This window comes from Abramis brama, assembly GCF_963993115.1.
Source record: "Abramis brama genome assembly, chromosome: 1".
Lineage (NCBI taxonomy): Eukaryota > Metazoa > Chordata > Actinopteri > Cypriniformes > Leuciscidae > Abramis > Abramis brama.
Window position 1 is genome coordinate 68,611,322 of NC_139963.1, and position 14,236 is coordinate 68,625,557.

A 14,236-nucleotide genomic window follows, 5' to 3' on the forward strand; every position below is an offset into this window, starting at 1 on the left:
CCGTGATCCGGTCACTGATCTCCACAGTTAATCTAATCAACACTGTAGAAGAGAAACAGCAATTAATAAATCATCCACATGTTGATCTGATATCTGGCATTTATAGTGTGTCGATTTAATTAAAAATCCACATATGACATATTTTAAAATATTACATAATCCATTGATGCCTTTGTCATGTGACACACCGACCAATCGTCATCGTCTAGTACAACAAGTTCAAATTTCATCAGACAATGTGAAGCAAAGCGGTAATTTCCCGATCATTCATAAATCGGTTGAAAATTACAGACGAATTTACATTAATGAAGCGATCTGAATCTCGTTGAGCTAATGGATGTTAATTGTCTACAAAACACCAGCACCAGAAGTCGCAGTGATGGGAAGTATTAAAGTCACGTGTGTTTAGTCTGTATTGATACAAGTCAAGTCAAGTCAAGTCAAGTCAAGTGTATTTATATAGCGCTTTTCACAATACAGATTTTATCAAAGCAGCTTCACAGCATTAAACCATAATAACACAACAAGGTTGTTTCTAGTGTAAATTTATTGATTGATAAAATTAAATTAATATCCCCAAAATATCCCCAACTGAGCAAGCCAAAGGCAACAGTGGCAAGGAACCGAAAACTCCATCAAGCGGCCTAATGGTGTCCTAAAACTCCATCAGGTGACCCAATGGAGAAAAAAAACCTTGGGAGATCCCAGGCTCAGTCGGGGGCCAGTTCTCCTCTGGCATTTATGAACTAGAGGCCAGATTGTAGTTTGAACAGTAAGATTTAAAATGTTATATGAATGCCTGGCTGAAGAGATGCGTCTTTAATCTAGTTTTAAACTGGGAGAGTGAGTCCGAGTAACGAACAGTATCAGGAAGGCTATTCCAGAGTTTCGGAGCTAAATGTGAAAATGATCTCCCTCCTTTGGTTGATCTGGATATCCTAGGTATGACCAAAAGCCTCGAATTTAGTGATCTTAAAGAGCGCGATGGATTATAGGGCGATAGAAGATCCGTTAAATAGACTGGAGCTAAGCCGTTCAGGGCTTTATAAGTCAGTAGCAATACCTTGTAATTGATACGGAACTTTATAGGTAGCCAATGCAGTGATGATAAAATCGGTGTTATATGATCATATTTTCTTAATCTAGTAAGAACTCTAGCGGCTGCATTTTGGACTAACTGTAGCTTGTTTATTGAGGATGCAGGACAACCAGCTAATAAAGCATTACAGTAATCTAGTCTCGAGGTCATGAATGCATGAACTAACTTTTCTGCATCAGAAACTGATAGCATATTACGTAGCTTAGCAATGTTTCTAAGGTGGAAAAAGGCTGTTCTTGTAACATATGAAATATGATTTTCAAAAGACAGGTTGCAATCGAGTATAACACCCAGGTCTTTTACTGTAGAGGATAAAGTAACAGGACATCCTACGATGTTAAAATTGTATTGTGAGAGGTTTTGTGGGCGGTTTTTTGAACCGATAAGTATTACCTCTGTCTTGTCTGGATTTAATAAAAGAAAATTACACGTCATCCAATCTTTTATATCTTTAACACATTCTGTCAATTTGGATAATTTAGCGTTTTCATCCGGCCGTGATGAAATATATATTTGAGTGTCATCAGCATAACAATGGAAACTAATTCCATGTTTCCTTATAATATTTCCAAGTGGCATCATATATATTGAGAATAACAGAGGGCCTAACACAGATCCCTGCGGCACTCCATAGTTTACTGGAGTTATGATCGATTTTTCTCCATTTAAAGAGACAAAATGGTAGCGGTCAGATAGGTATGATTTGAACCAGCTTAATGCTTGTCCTTGAACACCAGTATAATTTTGTAGTCGATCTAAGAGTATTGTGTGATCTATAGTATCGAACGCAGCACTTAGATCAAGTAAAACTAGTATTGAGAAACAGCCTTGGTCAGAAGCTAAAAGTAAATCATTTGTGATTTTAACGAGCGCAGTTTCAGTGCTATGATGCGGTCTGAATCCAGACTGAAACTTTTCATAGATGTCATTTTCTTGTAAGAAAGAGCCCAGTTGAGTGGACACCACTTTTTCTAATATTTTAGACATAAATGGAAGATTTGAAATGGGTCTATAATTTGCTAGATTATTATGATCTAATTGTGGTTTCTTAATGAGTGGTTTTATAACTGCCAGTTTAAATGTTCTAGGAACATGACCTAAAGATAAAGATGAGTTAATAATATTGAGGAGAGGCTCTTCCACTACAGGTAACACTTCCTTCAGTAGTTTAGTTGGTATAGGATCTAATAAACATGTTGTTGTTTTAGATGAAGTGATAAGTTTATTTAACTCTTTTTGTTCTATAGTTGTAAAGCACTGTAATTGTTCTGGAGGGGTGATAATTGAGGCTGAATTATAAGGCGCGATTGAAGATTGAACGTTTACAATTGTGGTTCTGATGTTTTCTATTTTCTCAGTGAAGAAGTTCATGAAATCATTACTACTGAACTGTAACGGGATATTTTGTTCGGGTGACTTCTGTTTATTTGTTAGTCTAGCCACGGTGTTAAATAAAAACCTAGGATTATTTTGATTATTTTCTATTAGTTTGCGGAGGTGCTCAGCCCTGGCCGCTTTTAGAGCCTTTTTATAACGTGACATACTGTCTTTCCACGCGATTCTAAAGACCTCTAAATTAGTTTTTTTTCCATTTACGCTCTAAATTACGGGTTTCTCTCTTTAGAACATGCGTAGTATTGTTGTACCATGGTGCTTTAATTTTCTCTCTGACCTTTTTTAATTTAATAGGTGCAACAACATCCAATGTTCTAGAGAGAATGGTGCTCATAGTGCTAGTTAGTTCTTCTAGTTCATCTGTTTGTTTGGGTTCAGGCAGCAGATGAGGCAGATTAGATAAGCAATTTGAGAAATTATCTATGGTGGATGGAAGGATTGTTCTGCCTGGTTGATAACGCGGCGCCGCATGACATATTACAGCAGTACGTAATATGCAAGTTACCATGTAATGGTCAGTGACATCATCACTTTGTGGAATGATATCTATATCAGTTGGATCGGTTCCATATGATATAATTAAATCGAGTGTATGATTAAGACGATGAGTTGGTCCGGTGACATTTTGCTTGACCCCAAAGGAGTTTAATAAATCTGTAAACGCAGCCCCTAACGCATCATTTGGATTGTCTACATGTATGTTAAAATCTCCAACAATTAATGCTTTATCAACATTGACTAATAGGTCTGAGAGAAAATCTGCAAACTCTTTTAGGAAATCAGCGTAAGGCCCAGGCGGTCTATATACGGTAGCCAAGGCTAGAGATAATAGGGATGTTTTTCTAACATCTAAGAGCGTAACATTTAGTACAAGTACTTCAAACGAAATAAACTTATAACCCGTTTTCTGAGTAACATTGAGAATATCTCTATAGATTGTTGCAACACCGCCGCCACGACCAATCAGACGGGGCTTGTGCTTATAGGAGTATCCAGATGGAGGAGACTCATTTAGACCGAAATAATCATTTGGTTTAAGCCAGGTTTCAGTAAGGCAAAGTACATCGAAGCTATTATCTGTGACTATTTCATTTACAATAACTGCCTTAGGTGCGAGTGATCTAATGTTTAGAAGACCTAGCTTTAAAAATAGTTTTTGTTTACTAATAGCAACATTTTCTGGTTTAATAACAATTAGATTGTTCCTAGATCCCGCAGTAGATTTATTATTTGGTCTCACTAAACGAGGAATAGACACAGTTTCTATGCAATGTTCAACACTAGTATTTATATCAGTTAAATTGGTTAAATTGGTGCAGCAGAGACTATGATTTGGACTTTTGGTTACTAGTCAAAAGGTATTTAACATTTTGGAGATGTTATCCGACAAAAGATCTGCTCCGAATCTGCTTGGGTGTAAGCCATCGGCACGGTAAAGCCTAGGACGCTCCCAAAACAGATTCCAATTATTTAGAAAGAGAAGTTTCTGCTCATTGCACCATGACATTAACCATTCATTTAGCGCGAACAATCTACTAAACTTTTCATGTCCTAGTCGGTACGTGGGAAGCGGTCCTGACACAATAATCGTTGTTTCGGGCGATGTGCTGCGTACCGTATCGATCAGATTCCTGAAGTCTTTTTTCAGAATCTCCGTCTGACGCAGCCTGATGTCGTTCACTCCCGCGTGCAGGACCACAGTTCCGATGCGCTCGTCATCGTTCAGAATCTCGGGAACACGAGCAGCGATTTCAGAAACACGAGCACCAGGAAAGCAGTGACTGTGCACCTTACTTTTACCTAACGTAGCGTGTACGTGCCGAACGATGGAATCGCCGATGATCAAAGCATCGCGTTCTATTTCGCGGAGAGGGGAGAAGCGGTTCTGTGTGGATAGCTCGAAAACCGGGAGGGTCGGAGAGAGTTTTGGTCTGGGCCTGACTCGCGTCTTCCGCTGCGGAACCACCCAGGCTTCGTGGTGGCGTGTTGGAGCCGGAGTGAACGAGACCATGGCTGATCGCGACCTCGGCGCTCGGGACCGATGTTGAGAAACGCACGGAGTAGACGAGGTCGGAGTCAGCAGGTTAGTAACGTTAGTCACTGATTTGTATGCATCGGCGCGTGATGTTTCAAGAGCCAAACGCCGGTCTATCAGCTCGGCCTGTCTTACTAAAAGGTCGTGGATCTGTTTCTCAACAGCTTCCAGCTCAGACTGCAATGCGTGCAGTTCAAATGTATCTTCACCTGCACCAAAGGGTAGACTACTTACATCTGATATATTCGCCATTTTAACAGATGGACAGTAAGTTAGCAACGACGCTACCAGTGATGCTATCAATATTAATACTAATTTATGACTGAAGTCTTGGATATAATCCGTCTTTTTAGTGGTGCGCGGGTGTAGAGTAGACGCACGATAGGCGAAAAAGAATGTTTGTTTGTAAATGAGTGTAGAGAAGAATCGCCGATGATCAAAGAATCATCAGCGATTCAGCCGTGAATCGCCGGTTCAGCCGTGATCCACGGACGTAACCTATAAGAGTATCCAGCGTTGGATCACAAATAGGCTTGAGACGCGTCTGCTCAACAGTCCGCGTTGTAACTATGAGGTGTGAGCAGTAGTGCTTCTAAGTGAGGAAAAGTAGAAAATGTTCGTTTTAAGTGAGTTTAAAGAGAAAATCAAGAATTATAAATCAAATCGATAGAGCTCCAAAGACAACAACACGTTCAGACCGTTCACAGTTTGATCAAACTACAGGGTGGGCAATGTACTACAATGTAACTACAAAAAATGCAATGTTGGATGTTGTGATTAATAACTGATATTTTTTCTGCCCTGGTTAAAATACAGGGTGGGCCATTTATATGGATACACCGTAATAACATGGGAATGGTTGGTGATATTAAAGTCCTGTTTGTGGCACATTAGTATATGTGAGGGGTAAACTCCTCAAGATGGGTGGTGTGTACTAATATATACTAATGTGCCACAAACAGGACTTTAATGCCTCGTTTCCACTGAGCAGTACGGTACGGTACGGGACAGTACGGTACGGTTCGGGTCTGTTAACCATGATCTGGCTAGCGTTTCCACTGCCAACAGTACCCTTACTTGATAGGCGTGGTGTTTCGATCAACGTCATTTTCGCGCGAAGAAGAACATAGAGCATGTAGAACATGCTACAATGGATGACATGCAGCAGATCTTGTTCTTGCTCCTCGACATGTTTGTCACAAGAAGACAAGCGCCGACATTAGGCTTTTCTCAATATCAAGTACGCAAAGTTTGTACTTGCCATGTGCGACTCCTACATGCAAATGGTACAGAGCGTTTTTAAAAGCGTCACTCAGCTCGCTCTGCTACTCCGGTTATCTCTGTTAACTTGCTCTGTATGTACATTTTAAGCAACAATAAAACGAAATATGTTATAAAACACCACTCTGCCTCTTTTCGTTTTCATTTAAATAAATTAAACATTATAGGGACACAAATGTGGTTCATGCGCAACGCATATTCATTATTCACTGCACGTTATACGTTATTCTATTTATAACAAAACGAAATTTAAAACACAACCCTAACGTTACCTCTTTTCGTTTAAATAAAAAATAAATAAACATATTCCAGGCAATATATGCGTTTGTACAAATGTTGCAATAAACATCAGTGATAATCTTGTAATAAAAAAATGACAAGAAACCATATTTCTTTTTGTAAAATTTCAGTTTTATCAATAATAGCCTATATAAAAGTTTAAGTAAAAGGTACAAGAAGCTATACAATAAGAAATAAAGCAAACAATTCAGTCAAATATCCAAATGCAGCGCTCTAGTCTAACATTACAAGTAAAGTTAAATATAAATAGCTATAACGTTAATATGAAACTAAACTTAGCCCTCAGCCAAAACGATTGACAGGGAACTCATTATATATTCACGAGAGCAAAGATCGCCCGTTAGGTCTACACAAGACGAATTATATCTCATGTTTAATCACTACCGTCGGAGTAAGCGACGAACGTCAGAAGATTAGCCGAGGAAAGGCTCATCCAGCCGGGAAACATGAGCGCCGAGCCCCGCTGAACGCATGGATCTCACAACCGGGGAAAAAAAAATCATCTTTATAAATAAACCACAGATTTGAGCTTTAAACAACTACATTCTCGCCTGAAAAACTCTTAAAATTACATTTCGTGATACAGTAACAGTAGTATTATATTAAACTGTATATTAAAAAATGGCGCTTCTTATGTTGTCATTCCCCTTGTAGCACGCGCAAGTGACGATTCTCTGTCAACCAATCAACGTCCTGCAGTGAGTCTAGCTCCACCTTTTAGTACCGTTCCACTGTGCTAGGTACCCCAATGGAAGGGTACCTAAAAAGTGGTACGGTACGGTTCGGCATTTTGGTACCATTCACAACTTTTGATAGTGGAAACGCAAATAAATGCGTACCGTTCCGTACCGTACCGTACCGTACTGCTCAGTGGAAACGAGGCATAATATCACCAACCATTCCCATGTTATTACGGTGTATCCATATAAATGGCCCACCCTGTATAGTTGTTCAGTGAAGCCCAGCGCCACCTACAGGCTATAATGTGTCGACATGAGAGGACTTTATTATTTTAACAGTTCTGATAATGATGCAGCAATAGTATAATAGTGTGTACAGTACCGGTCAAACATTTGGGCACATTACTATTTTATGTTTTTTAAATAAGTCTCTTATGCACATCAAGTCTGCATTTATTTGATCAAAAATACAGAAAACAATTATTACAATTTAAAATAAAGGTTTTCTATGTGAATATATAGTAAAGTGTGATTTATTCCTGTGATCAAAGCTGAATGTTCAGCATCATTACTCCAGTCTTCAGTGTCACATGATCCTTCAGAAATCACTCTAATATGAGGATTTATTATCAGTGTTGGACACAGTTGAGCTGCTTAATGGTTTATGTTTTTTTTTTTTTTTTTCAGGATTTATTATGAATAAAAAGTAAAAAAAGAACAGCATTTAATTCAAATAGAAAATACTTTACTATTGCGGTGTAGTTTAATGCATGTATGATGTAATTACACATTGACTCCACTAGAGGGCCACCGAGGGTTACAGGAGTTGTGGGAGTCAGACGGTGCAGTAGACCGAGTGTGTGAGTGTGTGAGCAGAAGTAGCTGCTCTGTTCTGTATTAATAAACATTCAGTTCTGAGATATAACTCTCCGTGTTTGTAGTTTATGGGATACACTGCACGAGAAGAAACACTACAACTATCGCTTCTTATCAATTTAGCACATGCTTGCTGAATAAAAGTATTGATTTACTTTTTATAAAAAGAAAGAAAGAAAATTCCTGACCCCAAACTGTTGAACGGTAGAGTATATTGGTACAAAATATTTCTATGCTGTTCTTTTTTAACTTTAGCACTGCAATATTTCTCATTTATACAGTATCAGAGGGATTTCCTCACATATCCCGCGTCAGTACGGAGGCCCACACATGACATGCAGGAAGAAGTAGTAGGAAAAATCTTACATCTTAAAATCTTACATCTTAAAAATTTACTTGCATGTCATGTGAGCAAAACTATTCCATATTTCTCTATTATGTCATTTATTTCCATGATTTGTCATGGCCTGGAAATCACAATTTGAACATTCCCTGATATTTCCAGGTTTTTAATGACCGTGAATCAAAGACACGCCAGAAACACACACACGTCTGTATAACGTCACTAATGTAATGTTAATATGGTGTGCTATCATGGATAATTGAGTATCCTGTGGATCGTAGGATAATCTGTCCTGTGTTTAAATCACTCGATGGCCTGAGACTGAATAAACTAAAGACTTGATAAACTCATGACTTTACCTGCTGATTCACACCATCATCTCAGTTTATGTCCTTTAATGGACCGTCACTTTCTTTATTACTCATTTCACACATTTTAAAATATACATTTTGTTTTAGTTTACTTTCTTTTTTTATTCTATTCTTTCATCACTTTTATTTCTCTCTCTTTCTCATGTAAAACTCCTGAGTATGTGAATAAAATCTGCTTTATAAACTGGCCTTGTCTATGTAATTAACTGATAAATCAGGGCTGATATTATGGTTTGTATATTTTGTAACTTTAACTCCATTAATCTGGTAAAACATGATTTCACAGCTCATATCTGTCACTGACTCTTGATGGAAGAAAATACTTACTGTAAATAATATAGAAGAGGTTTAGCAGGAGCGCCATTATAGAGAGGACTATAATCACGACACCTTCAAATCCGGTGTAATTCAGACTTTTGTCATAGGCAGATTTAAGCAGAACTGAATAAAGGAAGAGAAACAACAACAATTACTAAAATAGAAAAACTAAATATTAATACAGATCAGAGGAATTATATAAACCCTTCTCATTTAAACAGATGCTTTTATACACAACATTACAACACAGTCTCTGTCTGATCCTGACCCTTGACCTTTGTGCTGATTACATGACCCCTGACCCTGACATGACCCTGACACATGCTGAGATGATATTCAGAAGTAGCTTTAGCTTCAGTCTCAGTCACTAGCATGATGTCGACTGTAACAGTTAATGCACTGTTTTCATAATGAAGTGGTGTAGATTATAAATGTGTTCAGTCACACAGAGATTCAGCGCTGAACATGTTGATATACTGACAACAACACAACAGTAACACAAGACACTTCACAGTATTAATGTCACGTGTTTAAGATTTCCTGCTGGATATTGAGAATATTACATCATTTAAATGTAATTATTGTTCAACTGTTAATGTGCATTAATGTGTTTATGATAATGACTGTTGATTTACATTTGGATTTATTTACCTGAGTAAAAAACAGCTGTGAAAACCATATATTCTGTTCTAAAACTGAAAAGTTTAATCCATGTTTTAATCTTGCCTGTAAAACAGAAAATATGAAATAATTACATTCACAATATCATTTACAACAGGAACACAATGAAACACAAATATCAATACAACACTGAACTATTCTTAATGTAAAATGAATTGGTTTTACTGTCAGTTTTTGTGAAAAGAATATGTGTATTATAATTCATATACTATATTAATCTATGAATAATAATAAATCAGCCATACCTGTGAAGTTATTGATATATGGAGCCATCCAGAGCAACATGAGAGGCCTCAGAAAATAAAGAGCAGAACAAGAGACCGACTCAAACACAGATTCTGAAACACAACCACACATTACTGTACATCTACACAGATATATGAATAATCATAATGCATTGATAAACCATCAGTCCTGAAACACTGACCTTCAGAAAAACCCCAGAGGACAAAAGCAAGAAACATCAGAATATTTGGACAGAAGACGAGAAACATCTGAAGACGAAAGACTGTGTCTGAGAGAAGAGACACAATAACACATGATCAGTTCATCAGTAACTATTACATTTAATCATTATTTCAACTATCATTATCAGTCATTCAGTTTTATTTAAAACACACATCTCTGTTCTTTCTGACCATTACATTTATAACTGAATGAAACTGTGTTGGAAACACAGATGTAATATTATAAATAACTGAACACTGATTAAGGATAGAAGAGTTGCTCTTTTCTTTTCTGTTGACTCACCCAGTAGTCTCAGCAACACTTTTATCTTGGTTGAAAATTTCCTGCGATTCTGAGATAAGCCACTGTGAACTGTACATGTGTATTCTCCTTTATCTTCAGCTCTCAGATTGTCCAGATGGAGGGAAAAGTTTCTATGTTTAATCTCCTCAGTAAAGAAATGAGCTCTATCCTGATAATCCTTCTGCTGTTTCTCTGCTCGACTCTCACCACCTTCATACAGATGAACTAAAGTCTCTGAGTCTGAGTCTGAGTCTGAGTCTGTTTCTGAGTCTGAGTCTTTTTTTCTCCATTCCACCTTCAGATCCTTCATTCTAGAGGGTCTTTCTTCATAACAGGGCAGAACCACTGAAGATCCCAGAGGAACAGGTGTGTGAAGACAAGGTTCCACAATGAATCCTGAAAAAGAAACATTTATGTGAAATGTTAAGGCAAAACAGTGAGTTTGTTCAAGGCACTTTATGAAACTAGATATCTACAGTTTCATTTGCTTTGTTTTCTGAATTATAAATGTGAAATACTTATGTTCTGTTCTGTACTTGTGATACTTTCTACTCGAGTCTCTAAACATTTTCTGGTTTCCCTGTGTGTTCTCTGTCCAATCACTCATGAAGAACGCCAAAGCAACATTTAAAGGTCTATTCTCCACATCAGTCTATAATTGTGAATAATGAGTTTCTGATGAGAATAGATGTAGTTCTCACAGGTAAAAACCACCATAATTCCTTCCACTAACTGGGATTATTTTATATATTATCTGCTAATAGCTTTTATAATCATTTCATTTCTTGATTTCTTGTCTGTAATTGAGTGGGAATTTACTTTCCACAGAGACTCAGATGTACAAACCCAGAGCCAGCTGATAAAGCTTATAAATACATGCTCAGATGAAGATGCTGCTCATTCAAAATTAATACGTTTATATAATTAATAATATATGACCAGGCCAGACAATAATAGTTATCACTTAAATGCATCAAACTAATGTTATTAAAAGTCTGAAATACTATTTTTATTGTAACTATATTGCTTAATATTTTCATAGTAGTCATACACTGATCAGGAGTTCAACAGCAGAGTTTCTTTCTTTTTTACACTTACCCAGTTCCAACTCTGTCTCGGTTGAAAACACACACTCCTCGTCCCTGTAAACTTTACATCTGTAAACTCCTTCATCTTCAGCTCTCAGCTTTTTCAGACGGAGGGAGAAGTTTCCATCTTTGATCTTCTTATTGGAGAAATGAGCTCTTTTGTGAAAGTCCTTGTGCTGTTTCTCTGGTCGACTCTCTCCATCTTCATACAGATGAACTAAAGTCTCTGAGTCTGAGTCTGTTCTTCTTGTTCTTCTCCATTCCACCTTCAGACTTTTCTTTAACAAGCTTTTCTTAACCTGACAGGGCAAAACCACTGAAGATCCCAGAGGAACGTATTTATCAGTCACCCAGAACTCTATAAAGGAATAGATTTTCATGTGGAAAAACTATTAATACAAAAGAAAAGAAAAAACTTTGTACAAAACTCAAATCACCACACTAGTATAACAGCTGGTCGATCATTCACAACATGCTATTAATGAATTAATTTGGTTTAATATCCAAAATACAATAAAAAATGATCTGTTTTCAGATTTATAATTTTAAGCATGAATTATTTCAGTAGCAAACAATCCGACATATGTTTCCAATCGCTCTTAGAGGTGCTGAAGGAAAACTTTTCCAGTATTATATCAGAAAAGGATATACGGATATCATTACCATATCCTGTACAAGTGATAATGTGCAATTATTACCATAAGAATCTACATTTGATTTAACCTATAAAAACATAATCAGTCTAATGTAGTCAGGATGATTCAATCATATTAAATAATCATATATATTTGATTTGATCGAATTAGTTTATTTAGATTTTACCACATAAAGCAGATTTTAGATCACCTGACAAAACATATTTACAGTTTATAAAGTATATTTTATCAAAATATGTGTTCAATGAAGCTATGACCATGTGTTTCTACAATTGTTCTGACAGTGGAGTTTATACTGTCAAATACTGTAAATCATACTGTAAGAATGTTTACACTATATACACAATAATCCCATTTACTGTTCTGCTGTAGATATATATATATATATATATATATATATATATATATATATATATATATATATATATATATATATGTAACCCTGTGAATATTTGTACACTCTTATTTTAATTTGTTGTATTTAAAAAATATATATATATATATATATATTAAATATATATATATATATTATATATATATATATATTTTTTTTTTATAACACATGGGAATTTGGATATGGTCATGTCAAGGTAGTCTGAGGTATTTCAAATGTTAACCAATGAGTTGTTCCATTTGAGTTTTTTTGGTGTGTTCACTATCAGCCAATGAGAATGGGAAGAGGGGAGGAGAGAGACGCACGCGGAGGTTGGAAGCTGGGAGGACAGAGAGGGAGAGCGCGCTGTTTGACCGAAGAGAGTTAACTTAAATACATTGTTAAAGTATATCAAGCGACAGTGTTTGTGTCCTAGATCACATTCAGATATATTAATATGTGTTGTGACAACGGGGAACGTTTTCTTTGTGTTTAACGACTAAATGTGTTAAGTCTGCTCTGATCATCCTAGCAGCCGTCATTTTATGTTTCGCTGAAAAGGACTATAGTGTTTTCTTTAGTTTTTTTTCTCGGGATTCAAGGACCAAGAAGAGTCAAACAGCATCGGGGTATTTTCAGGCGGTTCTATGTCGAAAATAGACCTTGCAACTTGTTGAAGGAGAGAGAACGTCAGCTTTCGTGCGTCTGATTCGTCGGCCATTTTCGGGTGTGTGACGCATCACTTATTTCAGCGTTGGACTGTTTTCCTGTTCCTCTTGAGGAGACGAGGACACAAGCTTCACGTAACCACTTCTCTGTGCAGCTGGAGAGTTTCGCTGTAACAGAGTGGAGTATCTGAGTGAGTAACTGAGTGAGTAACCAGTTTGTCTATGCACGTTGAAAACTGCGTCATCTATTCGCTGCTGACATAAAGTGCACCACCGAATTTGGGCCCCAACGAAATCCAAGCGCTTGGTTCATGAACATTTAAACATGTAAAGTGTGAATATGTGATTCAAGTTACAGTTTTGATTTCATAAAAGTATACAACTGTAACTAGTAACTGGTATTATCCGCCTGAGATTGTTTTTTTTTTTCTCTGCTCATTCTGTAATTTACTGACATTATAACAAAAGTGGTTTCATTTTATTTCTTCTAAAAAGAAGAGGATTTTTCTTATTTCATTTTGACGTTTAAGGTGTTTTTTTTTGTTTTGAGGTAAAATAAATACGTTTTTTTATATTTGTTACTATTGTTGTATTTGTTTCATAGCTCAATTTGATTACAGTATTGTTGTAGGAAGAAAACAGCCCTTAACAAATAGTGAAGTAGCATTTTATTTAATCAAAGGTAATGTGTATACATATTTGTGTATAGTTTAAGCTACAGTTTTGGAGGCACCGTGACAAAGTTCCTGTAGAAATATCAGAGAAAATCCAGCCAACTCACCATCAATTGCTGGAGCCCAGGTCTTGCTGTTTTTATGCGCCTTTAACAGTAGTGTTACATTTTTGGAGGCACCGCAGGGATTTTTTTTTTGTTTCTCTGGATTTACTTTAATCTTGTTATCTGCTGGGGTGTCGTGTATTTATTTTATTTTATTTGTATTGTAAGGCATTGTGAGACATGGATATTTCTAAGGCTGGCGAGTGGATTCGTCAAGCGCAAATAAAGCCATCTTGCTGTCTAATACTCAGTGATGTCCCAATAGATGTGAGGGATGAGACTATCGCAGATGTGCTTAATACAGTGAAGCTATTCGGCCGTACCAAGATCCATGGTAAACGGGGAGATCCTACAGGAACTAAGTTGTTTTTGTTGCTTGAAACCAGTAATGACATTGATCCAGATACTGTACCACCAGAGATAGGGATTCCTGATGAAGTGGGGCCATGGAGGGTACATGTACCTGGAAAAATGGTGACAGATCCTTCTGTGGGAGATGCTGTTTTTCAGGATAAGTTGTTGTCCTTGTTGCAGCAGGAAGGAA